We start from the raw sequence: 26,589 nt of genomic DNA, 5'->3' as shown, positions 1-26,589 counted from the left end.
CGGCCTAGGCTTCATCAGTTTTTCAAAAAGGAGGTTTGCCATCCTTTTTGCATTGCTTTCAAGTTTAAAGCCACAATATGGTGCTGCTTGCACGATAGCCATAATGTCTGAATTTTAGGCAAGAAATGGGGAAAAGAGAGGAGGCAAAAGATTCCCTTTTCAACCTCCACCCACACTGTCTTTTCCCTTTTAAAGAACCTCCCCAAAAGTTTCATGTCAAAGAGGTTCATTAGCTGTGGCATTGGGTAAGTTACAAAAACTCTTTGAGACTCAGTTTCTTCATTTCTATACAGAGAGCAATAATGTCTACCTCACTGGGTGTATGTGAAAGAACACTGCTAACCCAAAAAACGCTATGCAATTTCAAGAGTTAAAATAACACGTGTAGTCCAATGCAGGCTGCAATAACTGAAATATTTCATATGGCTGTGTTCTTGCTGCAGAAGAACACATTGCAATCATTTAAGATCACCCCCCTTCCCCACCCTAAAGTGCATTTAGGAAGGAGAGAAAGCAGAACTAGACCATGTTTGGTTAATGTCAAAGGGAAGTTTGAAAGCTATGAGATTCCAGGCAGTGGTAGAAGTAATCAAACCCTAAAGCCACTCTGTGTTCCTTGCTGCCCTTGCTGTCTTGGAGGGGAATATTACGCAGTGGAAATGGGACACTCCTAAGTTCAGAGGCAAAAAATCTCAACACAGGTGGTTCGCCAAGAACCTACAGGCCTCCAGGCCAGTGGGCAAACTCCCCCGTGGGTGGAGTGGCCCTTGTCTCAGTATCAAAAATTTGTAATCTCTCTGAGGGTAGGGACCCTATATTCGCGTCTTTATCCAATGCCTGACACCTAGAAATCATCAGTAAAAATCTATTTATTAATTCTGCCCCACTTAGAAGACTGACTCTGAACACTGAGAATCAGTCTTGCGAGTGACCTACTTAAGCCATCATGACCCTCAGCCCCCATTGTTCACTGCAGCTAAGAAGAAATACCTTGGGTTGGTGCATATTTTGGAATAAAAATAATTATAATGATAGTTATAGCTAACCTATTGAGCGTTTACTGTGTTTAGGCACTTAGTACTTTACATATTGTAACTCATTTAATCCTTCCTTCTACCTTACAACAATAGTAGGTATAATGCTCATTCTGCAGAAGAGGAAACGTGCTCAGATAGGGCACGTAATTTGTCTAAGGTCACAAAGCTAAGAAAATGAGAAACCAGCTCAAAATTATTAAATCTGGACATAGATTTTCTTAGGAAATTACTGTTAAATTTCTCAAATAGATTGTAAGTGACCTTTAGAGACCTTCATTTCACTTACTTCATTTATTTATACATGACCCACCTAAGGCAAAGAATTTAGTCTCTTTAAGCGCAAGTTTCGTCATCTGAAGAATGGACAAATAATAACACCACCTCCCCTACCCCACCCCAGAGTTTCTGTGAGGATTAAATGAGATAATGCATATACAGTGCCTCGCCCATAGTAGATGTTCAGTATATTTTTTACCATCATTTGTTAATTTGACAAGTAGTCAAATTAGTGATGCACATCAGAATCATCAGCGGAAACTTTTCAAATATTGAGGTCTGGGTCCCAAAGTGGGGTATTTTGAAAAGTTCCCCAAGTGATTCTGATTCACATTCCCTTATGAAAATCACTGCTGAATGTGACCAATATTCATTAAGGAAGCATTTTGCTCAAGGCATTTTGCTGTGTGCTAAGAGAGGTGTCAGATGCACAATAATGGCAAAAGTCACATAAAAAGAAGTAAATTACTATGAGAAATGAGTGAGTCCTCCTGCAGCAATCAGGAAAGTCCTCATAGAGATGATCACAGTGGGCTGGGCTTGAAGGCACAGCAGGGTTAGCTTGCCAAGAATGGTGGCAGGGTAGTGAGTGAAGGTAAGTGGCATGAGGGTGCAAACAATGTCACTGGTGCCACGACTGGCTGGGACATGGAGTCTGGGGAGAGTCGGGAGATGAAGCCAGATGGTTGGCTGCAGTCGGGGAATGGAAGCTCTTGGACTTCTGACCAGTTGGGTTTGCACTGCATTTAGAGGACCATGACAAGCCATTAAGATTTTCTGAGCCAGAGAGGGAAATGCTCAGAACTATCCTTTCACCTGTTAAGTCTGGCACTCTAATAAATTAGAAAGTATGGAACCCAAAGGCAAGAAATGAGCAAGGCCAGAGACATCTGTTGCATCAGCCCAGGCCTCAGAATAGGAGCTTGGACTAGGCAGGGTACTGACAGGTGGTTAGGCTAAAGGAACAACTATATAAACCTGGAGACTGAATTAGCTGTTGGGGGAGGGTGGTGAGAGGAAGAAGAAGTGAAGATGACTTTGAGATTTGAGCCTGCATGATGGGAAGAACAGCACTGTGACCAGAAAAAGGGAAGTGGGGGTATGAGCTGGGTGGGGGGAGGGAAGATGATGAGTTGAACGTGTTGAGCTGGAGATGCCTGGGGACAAGGTACACATACCTAGGAGTTAGGTGGCACTGTGGAGCTTAAAGGAGAGATCAGGGCTACACACAAACAAATAAATAGAACGCAAAGTGAGTCAGCTGCACTGAGGGGTGTGGCTTCAGCCTTGTCAATGGTAGAACTCTGTGGGAAGGAGGGTAGAGCAGGGATTCTTAACCAAAGATCTGTGGATAGTTTTCTTGTTTGAAGGTGTCTGTGAACTTTTTAACATTTTAAGCAGAATATTACTATGTATATTAAAAAGCCCACAATCTCATTGGATAAGTTACTCTAAACAAGGTTAAAACCTACTAATATATATATAGGAGAGGTGAGCTGAGATGGTTCTCATGGAATTTTCACATCGTAGGTAGGAACAAAATATTCCAGCCAATCTCTGCAGTCCTGACTGTCATACATCAGACTGTGGTGGCGGGTTTTTTTTTTTTTTTTATATCAAGGCCATACTGTTGGGTCAAGGTTGTCTTGAAAATGTTTCTTCTTTCCAAGACATTCAATGGGGAAAGAATAATCTTTCCACAAGTGTGCTGAGATAACTGGATATCCACATGCAAAAGTATACATCTGGACCCTCTGACTCTCACTAAATACAAAAGTTAACATAAAACTGGTCAAAGACTTAACTGTAATAGCTAAAACTATAAAACTCTTAGAAGGCAACATCCTCAAAGGCATAATTTTTGTGACCTTAGTTTGGCCAATGATTTCTTAGATATGGCACCTAAAGCCTAAGCAACCAAAGAATAAACTGAACGTCATCAAAAATTCAACTTTTGGGTTTCAGGGACACTATCAAGAAAGCAAAGAGACAACCCATAGAATTGTAGAAAATATTTATAAATTATATATCTGATAAGAATCTAGAATATGTAAAGAACTTTTACAACTCAACAATAAAAAACAAATAATACAATTCAAAATAGGCAAAGGATTTGAATAAACATGTATCCAAACAAAATATAAAACTGGCCAATAAGCACATGAAAACATGCTCAACATCATTAGCCATCAGGAAAATACAAATGAAAACCACAATGAGATACCATTCACACTCACTGGAATGGCAATTATCATCATGATCATCAGATAATATCATGTGTTGGCAAGGATGTAGAGAAACTGAAATCCTCTTACATTGCAGGTAGAGAGGTAACAATGGTACAGCTACTTTAGAAAAATAATTTGGCAGTTTTTCAAAAAGTTAAATATAGAGTTACCTATGACCCAGAAATTTTGTTTTTAGGTATATAACCAAGATAATTGAAAACACATGTTTACACAAATAATTGTATGCAAATATTTATAGCAGCATCATTCATAACCAAAAATAGAACAACATAAATAAAAATAACCAAAAATAGAAACAACATAAATAAACAACATAATTGTCCACTAATTGATGAATGAATAAATAAAATGTGGCATATCCACACATATGGAATATTATTTAGCCATAAAGAGGAATGAAGTACTGATACATGCTACAACATGAGTGAGCCTTGAAAATATCATGCTAAGTGAAAAAAGCCAGACATAAACGGCAACATACTATGTAATCCCATTTAAATTAAATACCTAGAATAGGTAAATCCACAGAGACAAAAAGTAGATTAGTGGTTGTCAGGAGCTAGGGGAGGAGAGGAATTGGGAACAATAGCTAGTGGGTACAGAGTTTCTTTTTGGGGTGATGAAAATATTCTGGAATTAGATAATGGTGATGGCTGCTCAAACTTGTGAATATACTAAAAACAAGTGGATTTTATGGTATATGAAATTATACATCAATAAAAAATTTCTTCTGTCTTCTCAGTTTTTGGTTGTCCTTAATTAGGATGAAAATAATGTCCATTATCCAAGAAGAAGGAAGAGCATGAACAAAGTTACAGAGGAGGAGAAGTAAAGACAGTTGTTAGGGAAGGGTAGATTTCGATGGAACATAGGTGTATGTATGGGAGAATCAGGAGAGGAAGCTGAAAAGGTTAAGTTAGGACCAGAATAGTAAGTCAGTTGGTCAGTCACTGGGTGAGTCACAAATATTTGAGGACTGACTCAGTGTCAGCCACTGTTCTGGGCATGTGAACAAAAAGACCTGGTCCCCACCAACACAGGGTTGAGCAGTCTAGCTCTGGTGACATTAAACAAATATTTAAGAAATCATGAGGTGTGAAGGGTGGGAAGTTGAGAGTGCCATAGGAACATGTTATGGGGGAGGCTACTTGGTGTGTGGGAATCCTGAAATGTTTTCCAAAGGAGCAGTTAGAGGTGAGAAGGGTCTAACTTGCTAGTGGATTTTAACCAAATAAGTAGGCAACTGGGAGCCCTTTAAAGGGGTCATGGCTGGTGAGATACATAATCAGAGCAGTGCCATAGGAAGGTTTATTTAGTCAGTCATGGTTCTTAAACTTACCATGCAAGCCTCTTTGGGGTGGCAGTCTTGCCCAAACACCATGTACTGCCAGCAAAGCAGGGGAAAGACGAACCTTCCTCCAAAAGTGATGGTTTGTGGGCTGTGTTTAGAGGACCTCTCTGGTATGCTTGCTCATCTTTCCAGAAGTTACTGGAGAAATGACACCAGTGACCTTTCATGAGAAGATGATGGACTAGCACAGCAGGCCTCTCTTCCTACTCATCATGGAAAGCAACTAACCAAGGGCCTTTCTTGGATTATTTATTTATTTTTTGGTCAGGCAGATAGAAAAGTCATCATATAGCTTCAGGTTCCAGGGTTACTTCACCTTTAATTTGCCCCAATGGGAATTGTCAAACAGAAGTAAATCATGACATATATATATATATACTTTAAGTGTGTGTGTGTGTGTGTACCTGTGTCAGGGAGAGTTGGAGAACAGAGCATTGAAAACAATATTATTAAATACACACATTGTATATCATATATTAAATATTTGTTACATATATTTAACAGTATCATTCTCTCCTTCCCCACCATATATATATTCATTCATTTATCATTTCCCTTTCCCATAGAAAGGTCTCTAAGTTCTAGTCACAACAAGACTGAAAAAAGGTGCAGAGGCTGAAAAAAGCAGAACTGCAGCCTTGAACCTCATGCTTTACTGACTGGCCATAGTGTTACCCTTGATGTAAAGACTAAGTTTTAGTTTTGGTGTCCACAGGTGAAGGGAGTGTTTGTCCTTCTGACCCAGAGCACAGCTTCCTAAAATTGTTGTCTTGACTCTTGGAAGAGGATCCACTTGAGTTCACTACTGGCCACTTCCATAGCAAGATACTTAAAAAAAATTTTTTTTTTTTATTTTCATAGGTTATTGGGGAACAAGTGCTGTTTGGTTATATGAGTAAGTTCTTTAGTGGTGATCTGTGAGATTTTGGTGCACCCATCACCCGAGCAGTATACACTGCACACAATTTGTAGTCTTTTATCCCTCACCCCCTTCCCACCCTTTCCCCCGAGAGTCCCCAAAATCCATTGTGTCATTCTCACGCCTTTGCATCTTCATAGCTTGGCTCCCACTTATGAGTGAGAACATACAATGTTTGGTCTTCCATTCCTGAGTTACTTCACTTAGAATAATGGTCTCCAATCTCATCCAGGTCTTGCGAATGCTGTTAATTCATTCTTTTTTATGGATGAGTAGTATTCTATCATACTACTCACACCACAGTTTCTTTATCCACTCATGGATTGATGGGCATTTGGGTTGGTGTGATGTTTTTGCAATTGTGAATTGTGTTGCTATAAACATGCGTGTGCAAGTGTCTTTTTTGTATAATGACATCTTTTCCACTGGGTAGATACCCAGTAGTGGGATTGCTAGATCAAATGGTAGTTCTACTTTCAGTTTTTTAAGGCATCTCCACACTGTTTTCTATAGTCATTGTACTAGTTTACCTTCCCACCAGCAGTGTAGGCGTGTTCCCTGTTCACCGCATCCATGCCAACATCTATTATTTTTTGATTTTTTGATTATGGCCATTCTTATAGGAGAAAGGAGCCAAAGACTTTGAATTCTTGTCCCATGATCAGTGGTTCTCAAATTTGGGGATAAGAATCCACCTGGGGAGCTTATCAAAATGCAATCCTGGCCGGGTGTGGTGGCTCACAACTGTAATCAAAGAACTTTGGGAGTCCGGGGCGGGTTGATCGCTTGAGCTCAGGAGTTTGAGACCAGTCTGGTCAACCTGGTGAAACCCCATCTCTACTAAAAATATAAAAAAAATTAGCCAGGCGTGGTGATGCATGTCTGTAGTCCCAGCTACTTGGGAGGCTGAGGCACGAGAACTGCTTGAACCTGGGAGGCAGAGGCTGCAGTGAGCCGAGATTGTGTCATTACACTCCAGCCTGAGTGACAGAGTGAGATTCTGTCTCAAAAAAAAAAAAAGAAAGAAAGAAAGAAAAGAAAAAAAACATGCAATTCTCTCTTCCAGATCTTTCTTCTGACTTAAGTAGGTATGGGTGAAACCTTGAGATGTGCATTTGAGAGAATCAATGATCCCGCTACAGATGCCCACTTTAGGAAGCTCTGCTCTGGTTCCATGCCACCATGCAAGGTTGGCCTAACGCAGCGGCAGCAGGACTATCGTGAAGTCAGGTTTAGAATTAAATCCTGGCTTAGCAACTTGCAAACTGTGTGACAGTAGCCAAGTTACTTAGCCTCTCTGAGCTTTGTTTTCCTCATTTTCAATAAGGGGATAGTAATATCCACACAAGTTGCCGTCCCAGATTTGCATTTAACATAGGTCCCTTCACTGCCCTATCTCACTAGTTTGACTCATTTAGAGATTATAGGCATAATGTCAGGGAGAGGGGAGGGATTTGAGGGAAAAGAGAACTTCAAAAAATTTTTTTTAAGCTTCTTAAATCCTACCTCATAGGAGGAAAAAAAGACAACAAGACACCATTATTAAGGGCTGACCATGTGCTAGGCCTTGTCAGTGCTAAGAAGAGTACTTTTCAGATCCAATGTAACTCAACGCTTCAATCACTTCACAGACTCTCCCCTGGGCCCTGTGGTTGGGCTTCCTGTTTCCACATCAAAATTTAGTTCAATGAGCATTTGTGAAGGGCCAGCCAGGCACCAGGCTCTATGGGAGGTCCTGGGTGGGTGAGAGGACACAAATGTGGATGACAGGTAGGCCTGGGCTCAGGGAGCTCCCCATCTACCGAGGGACACAGGTCTGGGTATAACTACAATATGGACCAAGTACTGTGGGAGCCCGGGGGAGGGAGAGACTAATTCCAACAGATGAAAAAGAAGGAAAAAATTCCATTGGGCAAGAGTTCTCATGACCAACATTTGATTGCAGGCTCCTTAAAGATGGGCTATTTTTTTTCCCTGTTGACTCTTCAGAGTGCCCTGAAAAGCCTTGGGCTCTCTGGCTCCTTGATGAGTTCATCAGACTCACTGACAAGGCCTGCAGACCTTTGCTTCTTGATGCCAGCAGTGTGCTGCTCTTTGAAGCTCCTTCTTTCACACCAAACAACAGTTTCCAGGGCTGGTGTGTGTTGGACAGTCTGGAGCGATTCTTGCCTTGATTTACTAATACATGCTATTGCAAGAAAACCTTTGTGAAAGTAGCCACCATCCTGTCTGCCTTTTTATTCTGAAGCTCCTCTTGCTCTCCCAGCCCCATGTTCTCATGCACACTGTCACAGTGAGTTGTTTAAGTGCTCAGATGTTATTACTTCCTGGGTAATCTACTCCTTGGAGAGTTAAAGTTTGGCCTGTGGCCTGGGCTAGGCATTCCTCTTTCCTAGGATTGACTTTCTGGAAAGGAAGGTGATCCAGCCTGTTGGACTGAGCACAGTGCTTTGAGAAAAGGGGAGCTTAGGAATGGAGCCCAGAGGAGGCCCCCTGGTTAGGAGGAGTTGCCTGTTTTAGCTGTCAGGATGGCAAAGATGGTTTCTATTTGGCCTGCCTTGTTGTACTTACTGGCTGCTATTGATTCATTTTGTTTGAAAAAAAAAAAAAGGAAAGGAAAGTGGCTGATTGTTGAAGAAGCTTTTGTTCAGTGGGAAAAAGTGCTTCTACCTTACAACAGGAAAAGCGTCAGCAATGGCAGGAGAAAGCAAAGCGGGCCATCTCTTCATGGAGCCATCTGGTGGCTCTTCGCTGTAAGCACCGCTCCTGGAGTCTCCTGTGTGGGTGCAGAGCTCACTCCATGCATCTCTTCTTGGAGAAATGGCCTCCTCCCGTGCAGGAAGGAAACTCCTCTCTGCCACGGTGCACCAGATGGCTGCCCACTTTGATTGGCTTCATCATGGCTTTCAGGGGCCTGCAGGACCTGCCCCTGGGCTTTGTTCTCAGCCTCTACTCCAGATGCGCTTCTACAGCTCCACCCCACCTGCCCTCTGCCCTCCTAGGGCCTTTGCATTTCCTCCCCGCTGCTCAGGATGCCTTTCTCCAACGTCTTCTCAAGGCTGATTCCTTCTCATTGTTTCTATTGCAACTCAGAGGATCCTTCCTCAGAGAGGCCTTCCTTGACCACTCTTCCTAAAGCAGGCCCTGTCTGCCCCAAGTCACTGTTCATGACAAGTGTCGGCTTTATTTTACTCATAGCATACTTCGTGGCATCTAAATCCTACTCATTCGTGTTCTTCCCTCTTGTTTATTCCCCGTGTTACATGCAAGAGAACAAAGCCTTATCTGCTTATTTCATCTCTGTCTCCCTAACATCAAGAAAAGTACCTGGCTCATACTGAGTGTTCAGTAAATATATGTGAAAAAATGAATGAAACTAAAGACATAAAACATAGAAAGGGAGGTGCTTTAGAGCCCAGATATGTCTGTCTGAGGCTGTGCTGGACTCCTCCTCATTCCCTCTGTTTCTCCCTAGATAACAATCTATGGAAGGGGCTGTTTCTCTGGCTAGCATCCATTTTTCTCTGGGATTCTATTCTGGTTGGCAGGAATTTGGTTCTTCCCACCATCAAACCCTCCCGGGTCCCTTTCTTGGTTCAGTTTTTCCTAATGTACATTCACACTTTTTAATAGCTTTAACAGGGACTGTTTATAGAGGGAAGCTGTCTTCCAACTTTGAGGTGCTATGATTTTTAGATATTTCTAAATATTCTCTATAAAAGCACTGAACCATCAAGAGAAATTCATACCTCATCTGATCACAGTCTCCTGGTTAACTTCCTTCACTGTGGACAGCGCTTGGCCTGCATAACCACCCTCCTTTGCAGCCAGCAGCTGCCTCTTCTCTTGATGCTACCTTTTCGTTGCCTAGCCAGCAACCAAGGCTCTATCTGCCCAAGGCTCTAGCTGCTCTATCTTTAGAGAAGAGCCATCAGAGTCCAGGGAGCAGCAGCTCATTTTCAGTGAGGTTTCCCCTGTGCCTGGGCTGGTCAAATGTTCTCCCTTGGCCTTTTCTTCAAGATTTTTTTTTTTCCAGTCGTGTGTGTGTGTGTGCATTCACACACACGTGGATGGCCACTGCACCCCACATAGAGCACCAGCCTCATCCAAATTGCTGGTTCTTCTCTTCATTATTCTCTCTTTTTCTCATCCTCATCCTTCCTGGATTCTCCCAACAAATTCCAAATTTCTTTCCCATTTGGTATTTAGAAAACATAAGCTTGAACCACCAACTCAATACACCGTGAGCATCTCACAATTTCTCCAAATTCCTTGGGGATTACTGTCTTATAATCACCCCTGACTTCTAACTCCTGCTTTTTAAATTTGTGGCTCTATGCTTTCTGTTGTTCTAATCCATGTTGACTCATACCTGAAATTGAGCCTCTTCCCTGAGTTCACCAACACAAACAAAAATCCCCACTTATTCATGAAAGTTTGCAGAGAAGATTTTAGAGTAGATTTAAGAGGAGGATGGAGACGGTTTTATTGCAACAGCACACAGCCACATATGGAAACAGTCATCCAAGTTCTGCCTTCCCATCCCTGAGATTTTTCACTGGCCATTGCACCCCACATAGAGCCACAGCCTCATCCAAATTGCTGGTTCTTCTCTCCACCCTTCTCTCTTTTTTCTCATCCTCATCCTTCCTGGGTTCTCCTGACAAATTCCAATTTTTCTTATTAGTTATGCGGAGCAATTCAACTCTTCACTGCCTTTCTTTCCACATCTTGCTCTGGGTCCATTTTGCACATCCAAACTCATCAAGGTACTCAGCAGATTCAAAGGGTTTCTTATTTATGAAGAGCTGCACTCCATAGAAGGCAATTGTGGTTTAAGCAGCATTTCCTTCTCCTTTGTAAGCAAGTTATTCAAGAAAAGGCCAATAGGAACCTGATGCCCGGTGTGTCATCCAAATAAAGAATCTACAAAATACCAAAACTAGGAGTGGCTTTTCTGAGGACCTACTCTTGTCTACTTACTGTCTATTTTGAGAGGGCAAATGGCTCAAAGAATCCTATGAGCCACTGAAATCAAACTGACAAAGCTTTTAGAATCACTTTGCCTCCATAGGGCAACTGAGAGCCCCGGAGCTCTGTTTGCCCTTCTACTGGGGGTGTCTTTCCATCTTGGGTGAACTAGCAGTTTTCATGAGCTTTTCTCAGCATGAAACTTATCAAAAACAAAACAAAACAAAGAAAAGTAATCATCTTTCCACCTTTTGCACTGGCAGCGGAAGAGCTGTGTTGGCAAGGGAAGATTTACTGGGGCTGGAGTTCTTCTTGGAGCAGGTTGCTCTGTGGAGGGAATCTAGGAGTGAGAAAGAAATCAGAGTCATAGAATGTGCCAGTGGAAGGGTCCTCAGACAGCCCATAGAGAAGCCCCTCTCTTTGTAGATGAGGAATCCTAAGCCCAGAGCAGTGAAGCAACTTATTTGCCCAAGGTCACACATCAAGGCTGTGTAATTTATGGTTCATTGTTCAATCTGGCTAGGGAAGTAGGAGCCCCTTGGTCTGCCCTGGCTGCAGAAATAGGCCCACATAAGGGGTGTCGGGGCTGCTTTAGAAAACCCACAGCACTTTGAATCAAGGAAAAATGAGTCAATTGCTTCTTCTTCTTCGTTCTTGAACTTTAACAATCTGAGTTGTGGTTCAGTATTTGAGGTGGTATGTGCATTTGGGTGAGGGGGCGGAAGGTGACAGGGAGGATTCAGAAGATGGTGATTAGGTTCTTTGAGATGTCTGGGGGAGGAGGAAGAGCACGGAAGGAGGCGGGTTCCTCCTTAGTGGTGGAAAAAGAAATGCAAGTGGGTCAATTTGATGTCAGCCCTTGCCCTTCTAGACTGCAATGAAAATAATATGCAGTCAAGTTTTTCTTTGGCAGAATGACTGCTATGCACACTGGAATTGGAGAAAAAAATTGTTGCATAGGATGGTTTGTGGTAGAGAATCTGTTGTGACCAATTTAATTCAGCTCAACAAGAAATTGTCAAGCAGTGATTATATACCCATCACAAGGTCAGATGTCTTGTGGGGAGCAGGAAGAAAGGCTCTCCAGTATTACTATATCCAAGACCTGACAATCTTATTAAGAAATTGAGACCCACCTACATGGAACAGATAAAAAATTGGATTCAATAGCTTAAATGCCAAAAGTCTTGGTACCGAAAATGTATACTCTGGAAAGTTATGAGGAAAGGGGTTGGGGGAGGGGTCATGAGGAAGTGAAACCTGAGCCAGAGTGAAAGCTGTTTGTTTTGGGGACTGTGTCTTCTTCTGTGTTTTCACTAGAGAGAGGCTTTGTCCATAATAGGTGCTCACTAAAAACCTCCTCAGTGATGGAGGGAAAGTAGGTGGGCAAAAACAGAAGATGCAGAGGTGGTCCAGAGGTTTGCAGCTGCAAAGGCCAGACAAACTTAGCAGAGCAGAGAGGGTACTTGGTAGAATTGTAGGTAGGACCAGGAGGCTGAAATGTTTTCAGATGCAGAATTTGGATTTGCTCTGTGGCCAAAGGGAACCACAGGAGAGGCAAGGGTAAGTGCTTTGAAAAGTACGCGGGCCTGTGGGTGAGGATGATGTGGGTGCTATACTGGGCTCTGCCCTGATGCAGCTTCGGAGGCGCTATTGAATTCTCTTTGCCTTAGCTTTTTAACATGTCGGATACAAGGCTGGACTGTGAATTCTCTTTCATGTCTACCCTCTTAAGGAATAAATCTGAGGATGATGTGCAGGGTGGACACTTGGAGGCAGAGAAACATTTTGGTTGTGGGAATTCAGGGGCTGAAGACCTGGACCAGGGTGCTAGTAAAGGGAATAGCAAGGGAGGGAAGGATTTGAGAAGTTTGGAAGTGATTATAAGGGTACCTTTAGATATTACTTAACAGAGTAGCACAGTTTGCTTAAAGGGAAGAGAGATGTTTTAGAGGGTGGTATTTGGGGTGTGAGGTAACTGTGGGATGTCTCTGAAGCAGCTAGAAATGTAGGATTAGTGGTTGGCTGGGCAGGGCAGGCTATTTAAAAGTAGATCCTTGAAATCAGATGACACAGTTTTGAATCCTGACTCTAATGGCCCTGGGCACATGACTAGAGCAGGGTGAGCAACTCTTCCAGTGTGCATTAGGGCATTCCCAGCTTTAGCACTGAAAGTCCCATGTCTTGGGAAATTCCCCAGTCCCAGCCAAACTGGGACAGCTTGCCTGGCACTGTCCTGGTTTGAAAACCGCAAGGCCTGCATGCCAGGAACTACTTTTGTGGTAGGCAAACTGGGAAAATTGGTGAAGATACTTGATCAATTTTAGCTTCAGGCTCCTCATCTGAAAAGTAAGGACAATAATATGCCTTTCTCAGAAGTTGTATGAATTAAATAAGACGATATATGTGAAGTACTCAGCATAAAGATTGGCACAAAGAAGCATAAGAGAAACATTTGTGAAAGGATGAGTTAGACGAATCCTGCAGATGAACCAGTTAGGTGCAGAAGAGATGGGTAAAGTAATCCAGTGTCAACATGGGACACCAGCAGAGTCAGCGGCTTTGCGTACAGAACTTGTAGCTGGGATTGACCTGTATTTGTGAAAGAAGGCTTGCCAAGAAAATTAGTAATGTAAACAAGGAAAATGTTAGCCCATTCAAGAGGGGCAACATTTTAAAGATACTTATGCTAATTATAAGTGAATAGGTACATTCCATCGAGGATTTCCAAGATTCTCTAAAGACATACATCCCTGCTTTCTGGCTCAATGGACACTGTGGCTATATGTGTTTAAATGAAATAAACCACATTTTGTTTCCATATTCGTACATTCATTGGTTGAGGCACTCGTTCAACAAATACTTACTGAGCATTTTTTATGTGTTAGGCACAATGCTAGGCTCTATGGAAACCACAAGAAATATAAAAAGCAGTCTGCAATCTTAGAAAATTTACTATAAAGTGGTTTTATTATACTTATTTTACTTATTTAAACATGAATCACCATTTCCCCTGCCTAATTCTTTCCCCACCAATATTGGGGCCTTTTGACAGATACATATACGAATATGATTTTAATTACTTTCAAAGTTCTAGAAGCCAGAAACAGAAATCAGAAAGTCCCCACCAGGGCATCTTGAAGAGGTAGGATAAGAACAGGAAAGGTAGACTAGGAGAGCAAAAGGAGAGAGGAGGAGAGGAACTGAGAGAGAAGGGGACAGGAGCAAGGAAGGAGGGGAGAGCAGGAAGGAGGGTGGAGCAGGAAGGAGGGGGAAGCAGGAAGGAGGGAGAGAGCAGGAAGGAGGGGGGAAGCAGGAAGGAGGGGGGAAGCAGGAACAAGGGGGGGAAGCAGGAACAAGGGGGGGAAGCAGGAACGAGGGGGAAGCAGGAATGAGGGGGAAGCAGGAACGAGGGGGAGCAGAAGGAGGGGGAACGAGAAGGAAAGGGAAGCAGGAAGGCAGGGGAGCAGGAAGGAGGGGAAAACAGGAAGGAGGGGGAACAAGAAGGAGGGGGAACAAGAAGGAGGGGGGAACAGGAAGGCAGGGAGCAGGAAGGAGGGCGAACAGGAAAGAAGGGTTTGAATGAAAGAGTCTGAGGCAGGAGAAAGTGGAGAGAGCAGCAAGAGGACTGAGGAAAGAAAGGAGAAAGGAAGGAACCTGTGCATCACGAGGCAGGTGGGGAGGGAAAGAGAACTTGAGGAGAGACAGCAATTGAGTCTGGAAGAGGCTCAGGGCCTGTGCCTGCTGAGCCTTAGTCACCACCCAATGAATAGAAATGTTCAAATTACACACGAGGGTTTTTTTTTTTTTCCACAGCTAAGAGGAAACTGAGGTAAAGACCAGAGCAGAGGAGGTCTGTAATCCCACTTCAGCTCTGCCTCTCTCTTCATTTTGCCTGAGGTTAATCTGCTCCAGGCATGTGCCTGTCACCTCTTTCTGATACCACGGGAGCCAAGGATCCTGCCCTTTCTGTGTCCAGCTAAGGCTGGGTCTGTGCTGGCAGGGGCCATCTCCTCCAGGAGTCGGCAGCTCCCCTGAGCTGTGCAGGCTGCTTCTTCCCCAGAGTGCTTCCCTCTCAGAACTGGCTCTGGTGCAACTTTGACAGCACCCTTCCTCCTCCTTCACCTGAAGAGGTGAAGCAGAGTCAGGGAGAACATTTGTTTTCTCCTCCTTTCTTTCATTTTTCTACAACATTCATTCTCCCTTTCCATTTTCCTGTTTTGTATATCCTAGAGGATTTCATAAAGTAAGAGATTCAAGATAAAATGCTCAACACCCTCCAAGCCTCAGAGTCCAAGAGAGGAGTTGTGTGTAAGTAATCAGCTCACTTAGCCTTGGAGAAAGACCAGGCTGGAAGGGCCTTCACAGGGCATAATAGTTAGCCAAGAGCTGGGACCAGAAGGTTGCAAAATTCCATGATCCGAGCCAAGTGGTCAGATCCTCCATCAGCAAAACTCGAAGGCAAAATCTGGCTAGCCAAGCATGGCTGCCATTGTGGGGCATCTCAGAGGCCCAGACTGGTTTATCTCTTGAGCTATGATTTCAAGAGACAAAACTATTATATGAAAGGAAGCTGTGCTGCTGAATATCAATTTCTGGGCTTTAAGAATATATATATAACCTAAGGATGCTAAGCTATTAAGTGCAATCAGCCAGGCAGCTCCTTTGTGAACACGCCTCTGCTGTACATCTCAGACCCTTTTGAGTCAGGGCTTCTACATTTCTGACTTGTTTTGATGCTTTGTATCATTAGACTCTTAGGATGATTTTAGTTATTACTCGACTGCCTGGACAGTCCATATTCGGAAGAAAGTCATATAAATGGCAGCTGTCCAGCATTTTCAGAGTCTCGGGGATAGCTTGGAGATGATTACATTAAATTATGCTTGCATATCACATTATAGTTTGTAAGCACTTTCCCCATTCAGTAGCTCCCTGAATCTTGAAACAGCTCTGCCAGATGGGTAGGATTATCCCCAATTTGTTGATGAGGAAATGAAGGTCTAGAGAGGTGAACCGACTAGCCAGTCTTACAGCCAGTGGTAGATACAGATTTCCTAACTTAAATTGTATGTTTTTCCACCAAACCTATTGCCTGTAAATGACATACAAATGAAGACAATTATTAATATGGATTGAACTTTTACTGTTTGCCAGGCATCATGCTAAGTGCTTTAACACACATTTTCTCATTTAGTTTTCCCAGCAGGCACCTGAAGAAATGGATATTATTATCCCCATACTACAGATGAGAAAAGTGAGGCTTATTGAGATGAAGTAACCTGCACACTGTCACATGAAGGAGTTGTAGAGACCTGTATTAGTCCATTTTCATACTGCTATAATGAACTGCCTGAGATGGGGGTAATTTATAAAGGAAAGAGGTTTAATTGACTCACAGTTCAGCATGGCTGGGGAGGCCTCAGGAAACTTACAATCATAGTGGAAGGTGAAGGCGAAGGCGAAGCAAGGCACCTTCTGGCAGGAAGGAGATATGCCGAGTGAAGGGGGGAAGAGATCCTTATAAGGCCATCAGATCTCGTGAGAACTCTATCACGAGAACAGCATGGGGGAAACTGCCCCGATGATTCAACTACCTCCACCTGGCCTCTCCTTTGACACGTGGGGATTATGGGGATTATGAAGATTACAATTCAAGATGAGATTTGATTTATCAAGACCTAAACCTAGCTAGTCTGATCCCAGAACTGGTGTTCTTAACCCCTGATACCAAGCAGGAGAGAGAGAGAGAGAGTTCAATCTGACTTGGGGCCCTGCTTTTAATTGTCCATTCATTTTCTTTGTCTCCTGTTTGAAAGTTTCCATTCCCTGGGATATCAGAAGTCCTGTTAACCAAGTCCTTTGCAGACAAAAATTAAATTGGTTGTCAGGTTTCCGGGGTTGGGGCACCAGCAGAGCACCGGTTTTGGGGGAGAGAGGACAGCATAAGGCAGGGATGGAGATGGAGGAGGGGTTTCCCATTCAAGTATGGCCACAGTGATGGGCTGAAGGGCGTGACGGTGTCATGCATGTGCAGGGGACACAGTGCCATCCCTTCTTCCTAGCCGTATGTGCTGCTCTTTTTTATAGTGCCACATATGGCACTTCCTCAATGAAATTTCTCATAATAATTGATCTGACCTGTATCATTCTGTTAGCTTTAACAAAACAAATTCTGACAGGTTTTGATATTAAAACTAAAAATATGTTTTCAACTCACTGAGGAGCCATAAAGCAGGCTGAAATCATACTAATGATAATGGACAATCTGCTTTCTACCGTCAAGTTCTGATTATTTACATGTAGCAAACCATCCAGAGATAATGTGAGCCTTGAGTCTCCTTTCAGTTTTTACTAATCTTCCCTAATTTACCAAATGGGGGTAGTGGAGGCCTGAAAGAAGTCTCCCTAGGTCACCTTGGCATGCCCCTCTTGATGCCTCAGTGTGTCACGTGAAGCCATCCCAGTGCAGCTGCTCATGAATCTCTGGGCTGACCCTTCTGCAGTGGGGCTGCAGGGCTGTTTCAGTTAAAAAGCTCATAGTTCAGGAAAGGGATTTGCAATCTGATTTTCACAGATGTTTCTTTTCAGGCATCTTCCCTGAAACAATCCTTGTGGCATTCAGATGGGTAGAGTGAACAGCACTGCCCTTGAACATGGGCAGCTCTGGTAGAGCCGTGCTCTGGCCCCCTTCATGCTATACCTCTTCCTGCAGGGCATTCAGTCTGCAGGACTGACGGACTACATCCACTCAGAGCCCATGCCCCTCTAGACTTCAGGTGCCTGGGACCCCATATTCCTGCCCAAACAGCCCTGAACCCACCTTCACTCCCAGGTCTCTTCCTGGGTCTGACTTCCTGAGAGTCCATCCTGCTGTCAGCCTGCACACTCCCTAGTTCTGAAGGGGTTTGGGAGGTTGCTGTCACAGCAGCCTGTGGATGAAGTTTGGACATGTGGCCAGAGGGGTCTATCTGCATGTTAACAAGGTGCTTGCAGTGTGGGACAGAGCCGGGGGTGGCAGGAAGTGGGATGCAGCCTCAGGCTCTAGGATCCCCTCTCTCATGGGTCACGCTCACTGAGGAACTCTGAGGGGTTCTGAATTTCAACTTGGCCTTTCAGGTCGTTATGAAGGTTCACTTGCCAAGGCAGGAGGATGAAACATATATTCCTCAGCAGTTTGTCAACTTTACTTACATCTGTTACACATTTAGACATATGTCACTTGGGCCTCCATTTGTACTCTTGCTCCAGCCCATGACAATATGAGGATGGGCCTGATAGGGTGGGGACCGAGCTTGTGGACCAAACAGATGGAGTATGGGGCAGGTGGACACAGCAGGGCTTCTTCTTGTCCCACTCTCAAGGTGATGGGTTCATGCATTTCACTGAAGAATAGGGGAAGAGGAGAACTTGGGTTCTCTCCTTGGATTTGTTATCAAGTGACTAAATATCTTGGGCAGTTCTTTTCATGGTCTCAGTTTCCTGGTCTGTTAAAGAGAGAAGAGGTAGATTAGCATTTCCCAGAGCATGTTCCTAGACCACTTGCTCTGCCAGATGACCTATGAAAAAAGGATTCCATGATCAGTTAAATTTAGGAAACAAATTCTTTCTTCTTTGAGAATCATAATGCATATTTGCATAATAAAGCCTCCCATAAGTCCTGTAGCTAAAAAAATGATTAATTTTAATTACCATAGTTTCATACACCAAAGATTTGTTGAGTTCTTGCTGTTTGCTAGGGACTATGCTATGTGTTTTACATGTACGTTTTATTTAACTATCATACCAGACCTATCATATAGGTATTGTTAATATTCCATTTTACAGATGTTGAAACCAGGGCTTGGAGAAGTTAGGTAACTTGCCCAGAGTCAGGAATGAAGCCTGCTGTCTCTTTTGTCCCTTATAGGTCATTAAGGCATCTTATTTGTACTTTTTACCTTTGGTGGTTATCACTACAAGCTCAGAATGATATCCTATGTACATCCTATTTATTAGAAACTATTCCTCATTCTCAACATTTTTCTAAATTGAAAAAAAGATTTTGAATAATATTAAATATACAAATGACCAATAAGCGTATAAAAATATTCAATGTCATAAGTCATCAGGGAAATGCAAACTAAAGCCACAGTACCATTCCATACCCACTAGGATGGCTATAATCAAAGAGCCAGAAGAGTAAGCGTTGGTGAGGATGTGGAGAAATTGGAATCATACACTGAAGGTGGGAATGTGAAATGGTGCGGTCACTTTGGAAAACATCCTTGCAGTTCCTCAAAAAGTTAAACGGAGTTACTATATGAACCAGCAATTTCATCCTAGCTATATATACAAGAGAAATGAAAATATTATGCCCATATAAAAGCTTATATATGAATGTTCATAGCAGCATTATTCATAATAGTCCAAAGGTAAAACAACCCAAATGTCCATCAACTGATGAATAGATAAAACAAAAGATGATATGTCCATACAATGGAATATTATTCAGCCATAAAAAGGAATGAAGTACTGATACATGCTACAACATGGGTGAGCCTTGAAAACATCATGTTAAGTGGAGGAAGCCAGATACAAAAGAACATATATCAGGTGATTCCATTTATATGAAAGATCCAAAATAGGTAAATCAATAGAGGCTGAAGATTAGTGGTTGTTTAGGGCTGAGGAGGATGGGTAGGTTGGGTGGGGAGTGATAGCTAATGAATGTGGCAGTAGGGGGACTCTTTTCATGGTAATAAAACTGTTCTAAAATTGATTTGGGTGATGATTTTATTATTCTGTGAATATACTAAAAACCATTGTTTTTTACACTTTAAATGGGTGAACTGTATGGCATGTGAATTATATCTCAATAAAGCTATCCCTTTACCTCCCAAAACTCTCCGAAATATTAAAAACTATTTGAAAATGAGGTCAGCTCAATTACCCCAATATTCACAGGTTCTCATGTTTTATCTTCTCTTCTTGTCTGCATTTGCTGCATTGAACACAGGTCCACATGCATTCAGTTATTCACTCAAAGTGGGAAGCAGAGAGGCTAGTAGCAATGATATTTGCTTATTGATTCCTTCACTGATTCACTTATTGATCATTCTTTTTTCATCCATCCAATGCACATCTGATGAGCCCCTCCGTAGGCCAGGCACTGTGCCAGGTTCTAGGACACAGCTGTGAGAAAGATAGACAAGATCTCAGTTGAAAATGAGCTCACAGTCCACTTGGGGAAACTGAAAAGTGCACAGTCAATTGCAATGCAGTGCGATAGTGCTGACATAGAAACCCTTGCTGTGGGGAAGGTCACAGACGCCTTCTCAAAGAAGTGATGCCTCAGAGGATCACTGAGGGTGACATGTTTAGGCAACTTCTAAGGTCTCTAAACACTCAGAGCCAGGGCAGTTAGGGAGTGGGGTGAGTTAAGGTTGGAGGGGTACGTAGAGACCAGACAAAGGAGGGCCTAATGGCCATATTAAGGAGATTGTGTGGTGAGCCATTGAAGGCTTTGAAGCAGGGAATGACATATTTAAGAATTACTATAATTAAAACGTACATATTCTTTTGTATTCTCCAATGTTTCATTTTAAATATATTTTTAATAAGTTCTGTAATTATTTTCAATGGCTGCACATGTAATCACATTGATACTCTATTTTACTACAGTATATCTCTATTGTTGGACATTGAGGTTTTTTCCAGTTTTTGTCTCACAACCCTTCTTCTATTTTAGTCTACATGACAATGGACATCCTTATTTTCTCATGCATATAAGCCTCTGTTCCCCATTCTGGTTAACACTGGAATGAATATTCTACTTACATAACTTTTCTAGGAGTTATTTCCAGGAGTGACTGTCAAAAAGATTGAACATTTTCTGGCTCTAATTTGGTTTCACCATCACGGTTTTAAATGGGCTATGCTAATTGATACTCTCTTTACCAGCACTAAATAATCAGGAGAATTTATTTCTTTGCGCTCTCTCTCTTGCTCTTTCTCTCTTTCTCTTTTGCAAAAGGACCTTCTTTCTGTGCATACCATTTGCCTAAATTCACCTGATAATCTGTGTAAAGGCTGAACTACTCATTACATCTTAGGCATGACATATAAAAAAGAAAACCACATAGAAATTGAGACTGTTAGTCAGGCATGGAGTCTTTGGAGAAGGAAGGTATTAGGGCCATGAGTTAAAGTAAAACCAAATTTAAATCACTAGCGTTGTTGATGCAATTCTGCCAGGCTACCCTTCTCTATACATTGTTGTCAGAATTAAATTTTTTTTCCATAAAAACAATAGTGCTTTAAAAAATACTTTTTTGGGTGCCATTTCAGAATCTTTTGTCCATCAAGAGAATCCAATATGGAAAGGCACTGGCCTTCAATATAATAAAAATGTATCTAAATAGAATGTGGCATTAATGCCTTCCTCTGAAACACTGTCAAAATAAAGATTGACATTTAAACACCCTTGCTACTGCTGCACATAAAAAGAGAATTACCTCTCATTCTGTGGAGCCCTACAAGTAATAACGATATTTACAACAGCAGTAGCAGTTATTTTAGCTGGATTTGTGTTTGCCTTTAGCAGGAAAAGTTGGTACCAGGAAGGTTTCAGCTGAAGGAGATTGTTTTGGCCAACGTTAGACAAGTAGGATGGGATATTATATAGTATGTTGGTTTCAAAATGATTGGTTTGAGACTTGAATGTTGAAATCCATCATTTCCTCTTTGAGATTTCTCTGCATGGGAGACTTTAATGGAGGAGAAATTATGCTATACAGGAAGTTAGGAGAACTGGAATCTAGTCTCTACTCTGCCCCTAATTAATTATTCTATTAATTATCTACAAGGCCCTGGATAAGTAACTTTTTGAGTCTTCTCTTAAAGGCCACATGGAATTACTGGTCTGAAAGTAACCTGAGATGGTTAGCACTTGCATAGCAAAGAACATTCAGCTCTTCCCGTAGGTTATCTAAACTAGTGGCTAAACACATCGCCAATGTCTGGCACTGCCAATGCCAGGCAAGCTTGTTCAGGAGGCTGTGGGATTCAGTAATGGTAATGCTCATTGAGAGGTAGTGCGGAGCAGTAGAAAGAGGAGAGTGTGGACATCAGAATGCTTGAGTCCTGGCCTGGCTTCCCCTTCCTTTTTATTGGGACTTGAGCATTTTAAATATCTTCCCTGGTTTATCCAAAAGTATCCTCAGTCAAATGAGTTAGCTGGTTTTGTGGTCTCCAGGAATTCCTTTGAGCTTGGGCATTTAGTGGTTCTACGATTTCTTTCTGAGACAGTTCAGCCTTTACCTTTGTTTCTACATGGAACTTTCATGGCCTCAAATGGACCAACTCCTAGAATCGATTCCCAAAGAACTCCCTGTTGAGTTGAGGGGACTCCCCTGTGCTGTGTAGATCATACTTTTGAAGTGTGCTTGTGATGGCATATGTTATCATGCATTGTCAAGTGGAAGGTATTTTTAGAAACACAGGAAGAAAAAGACAACATTCATATTTCATTCAAGTTTTGTAAGTGGTCAAATGACTGAAGGGCTTAGAGAACTAGGGATAATTACATAGTGGTAGAATGACTGTTGGTGAAATAAACAGGTATCAATAGGGTATTTAAAGATTAGGAAATTGGAACTGAGGAAAATTAGCTGCTGGCCCTAGTAGAGGACCTATGTCATCTGTTTTGTTTAAAATGGATGCTGGTTGATTTTTAGCTCAGTAAAACAGACTTCACAAGAGAGACTTCAATTAATGTCTCCTTACTGACAGGGTACAGGATACAGGAGATTTAGTATCATGTGAACATCTATTACTTTTTAGACATCATATTCAGCATTTGACAAGATACTTTGTCTTAGAGGGCATGTGCACCTTATAAAGAATGTCATTTTCCCAAGGCAAACAAGTGCCTCCTGATGCATGAGCTGTTCACATAAGTAGATGCTTAGTGCTTGCCGGTTGCATGATTGACTCAATATAGTAAAAACTCTTCTTTCATTATGTTCTTCATTTTCAATACAATTTCTTTTGTCATGTGATTAGATTTTATCCAAGTCTCAGGGTAGTTTTGGAAAGGAAATGTCTGGGGCTTTTTAACCAGCTTTGCTTTGGGAGGATGAGAGTTGAAGAAGGGTGGGGAAGGGAGGAGGGGTCATTGTGTCCCAGCTAGATCTTTCTCTCTGAAGGTCATTTAGATGTAGAATTAATTGGGCCTTTGAAGCATAACCAGTACATCTTCTTCTCTTGTTTTCTACCCTCTGTCTCCATAAAACCAGCTCACTAATACAGGGCTTGAGCTTCAAGGTTTAAGGCCTTATGTTGAATTTGTAAACATTCCATCTTGAAGCTGTGCTGGGTTGAAAGAGGTCAGCTCAATGAAGAGAACCACTTCCAAACAGCTTTTCTGGGTTTTCATGACAGCCACCCACTTGGTTGTGCAACATGGGAAGAGCTTGTTTTCATACACTGAGACTCCTCTACAAGCTCAGGTGGCAGGTCACATTATTCCTTGGCCAAGGCGCTAGGTTCTTCTCATGATTAGTAAAGCCAAATTGTAACAATAGGAAGCTTAGATAATGCGGTTTGTGTACCTGTGGTTTATCTTTCTGAAGGTGGTTAGCAGTTGGGGAATCCCTAAGATTCCCCAATATTCTCTCTAGGCGTGAGTCAGTTGCTGATTTAGAGGAATGAGGATAACATACTAAAGCGTCTTCAAAATATTACTACAGAGACCAATCAAAGCCTTTCATTAATGCACAAGCATTTATTTTCTGAGCACCTAAAATATGTCAAGCATTGGGAATAACTGCAAAGCAAAGACATGGCCTGTTACTTCAAAACACTCTCTCTCTGGTGGGGCAGATTATTAAGCAAACCAGAAATTTCAATAGTGTAATGGGAGCATTAAAAGACTACCCTTACTCAAAGGGATCAGGACAGGCCATCCAGAGGAAGTCAGAGTTGAGCAGCCTCTGCAGGAACCTGTTGGTATCAATTTGAGGGGGCAACATATGCAAAAACACAGCCATAAAAAGAATGTAATTTTATAGGAACCATGAGTACGGGGATGGCTAAAATACAGGTTATTTATATACATTTTGGAGTAAGGGAGAATACGTAAGTGGTGAGAGATGAAGTTGGAGAGGGAAGCAGAGATAGAGCCATGAAGCCTCTGCCTTATGTACCATTTTAGGAGTTTGGCCTTTTTCTTTTACTGATAACATAGGGAAACATGCAAAGATTTTAAGCGTGAAAATGACATTCACTTAGTAATTCAACAAATAGCACCAGGTACCTACCATGTGCCAGTTGTGGTTTTAGGGACTGAGGTTACAGCAATGGACAAGACCACTAGGTTCATGTTGGACATGATCTGATGTACATTTTAGAAGGAAGCTATGTGGCATCAATATGGCGGTTAGATTGGGCTCAGGGACTGAGCGAGAAATGAGAATTTTAACTTCTTATTTTCTTTTTTTTTTTGAGACGGAGTCTCGCTCTGTCGCCCAGGCTGGAGTGCAGTGGTGCGCTCTCGGCTCACTGCAAGCTCCGCCTCCCGGGTTCACGCCATTCTCCTGCCTCAGCCTCTCCGAGTAGCTGGGACTACAGGCGCCCGCCACTACGCCCGGCTAATTTTTTTGTATTTTTAGTAGAGACGGGGTTTCACCATGGTCTCGATCTCCTGACCTCGTGATCCGCCCACCTCGGCCTCCCAAAGTGCTGGGATAACAAGCGTGAGCCACCGCGCCCGGCCTTAACTTCTTATTTTCTACATGCATTGAGACCATCTGGGATGTGTTGATCACAATTTTCAGTAGTCCCCAGAGCAGAACAGTAGTTTATTTGTGTTACTTAAAAAAATAAGAAACACCAGACCTGGGTAAGTACTAATGAGAAGCCTGATAAATCAGTAAGGTAGAACATTTATAGAAATAGAAGGCATAGGCTGGGCGTGGTGACTCATGCCTGTAATCCTGGCACTTTGGGAGGCCGAGATGGGTGGGTCATGGGATTGAGACCATCCTGGCCAACCAAGAGATGGTGAAAGCCCATCTCTACTGAAAATACAAAAATTAGCCAGGCGTGGTGGTGCACTCCTATAATCCCGACTACTTGGGAGGCTGAGGCAGGAGAATTACTTGAACCCAGGAGGTGGAGTTTGCAGTGAGCAGAAATGGCGCCACTGCATTCCAGCCTGGCAACAGAGCAAGATTCCATCTCACACGCACACACACACACACACACACACACACACAAAAAGAAATAGAAGGCATAATTTGTAGGTAGTAGGTTGCTAAAAGAAACACATGAAAGATAGAGGAAATTGTGCAGAGTTTGGGAAGTAATCCTAGGAAATGCCTGTGGGGTAGTAGGAAAATTAGATAGGGATGGGGTGTGTTATACAACCAGTTACCACTATAGACAATGGAGTCTGATCTTACTAGGAATTTCTGGGAAATAGTGGAGAACACTCCTTAGAATTATCTCAACTAAGCAGCTAGGAAGCTGGGTTATTTGTACACCAACTCACCATCTATCAGTGGTTAAGGCCTGTTTCTGAGGGCCTCAACATTGAAATTGCTTTGTGTGCAGAAAAACTGTACTCCTAAGGCCAGAGAGTCCCAGGCAGTTGTGGGAAGCCCCATCAGTGTACTGAGGTGAGAGCTGAGGGGATGTGGGTGGAGTGGTAATGGCATCTGCCACAGGAGTTAATAATTCTTGGGTGCTTTTCTTTTGTTCATTCCTAGGTACTGGACTCTCTATAATTGTACTAATATGTAAAAAACAACAATCCTAAAAATTGGGTTAGGTTAGTGGTTCTCCACTGAGGGTGACTTACTGCTCCCTCACCCAAAGGGAATATTAGCCACTATCAGGAATCATTTATTTGGTTGTCACCAGTGGGAGAGGGAGAGTGCTACTGGTATCGAGAGGTGACAGCATGCTGGCAGTCCTCACAGCCCTCGCTCGCTCTCGGCGCCTCCTCTGCCTGGGCTCCCACTTTGGTGGCACTTGAGGAGCCCTTCAGCCCACTGCTGCACTGTGGGAGCCCCTTTCTGGGCTGGCCAAGGCGGGAGCCGGCTCCCTCAGCTTGCAGGGAGTGTGGAGGGAGAGGCGCGAGCGGGAACTGGGGCTGCGGCAGCGCTTGCGGGCCAGCTGGAGTTCCGGGTGGGCGTGGGCTTGGCGGGCCCCTTACTCAGAGCAACCGGCCGGCCCTGCTGGCCCTGGGCAATGAGGGGCTTAGCACCCAGGCCAGCGGCTGCGGAGGGTGTACTGGGTCCCCCAGCAGTGCCAGCCCACCAGTGCTGTGCTCGATTTCTCACCGGGCCTTAGCTGCCTTCCTAAGGGGCAGGGCTTGGGACCTGCAGCCCGCCATGCCTGAGCCTCCCACCCCCTCCATGGGCTCCTGTGCGGCCCAAGCCTCCCCGACGAGCGCCACCCCCTGCTCCACGGTGCCCAGTCCCATCGACCACCCCAAGTGTTGAGGAGTGTGAGCACACGGCGCGGGACTGGCAGGCAGCTCCACCTGCAGCCCCGGTGCAGGACCCACTGGGTGAAGCCAGCTGGGCTCCTGAGTCTGGTGGAGATGTGGAGAACCTTTATGTCTAGCTCGAGGTTTGTGGATGCACCAATCGACACCCTGTGCCTGGCTGCTCTGGTGGGGCCTTGGAGAACCTTTGTGTCCATACTCTGTATCTAACTGATCTGATGGAGACGTGGAGGACTTTTATGTCTAGCTCAGGGATGGTAAACGCACCAATCAGCACCCTGTCAAAACAGACC

This window comes from Hylobates moloch, unplaced genomic scaffold (genome assembly GCF_009828535.3).
Source record: "Hylobates moloch isolate HMO894 unplaced genomic scaffold, HMol_V3 SCAFFOLD_3, whole genome shotgun sequence".
NCBI classification, from domain to species: Eukaryota; Metazoa; Chordata; class Mammalia; order Primates; family Hylobatidae; genus Hylobates; species Hylobates moloch.
This window is presented reverse-complemented; position numbering follows the sequence as displayed.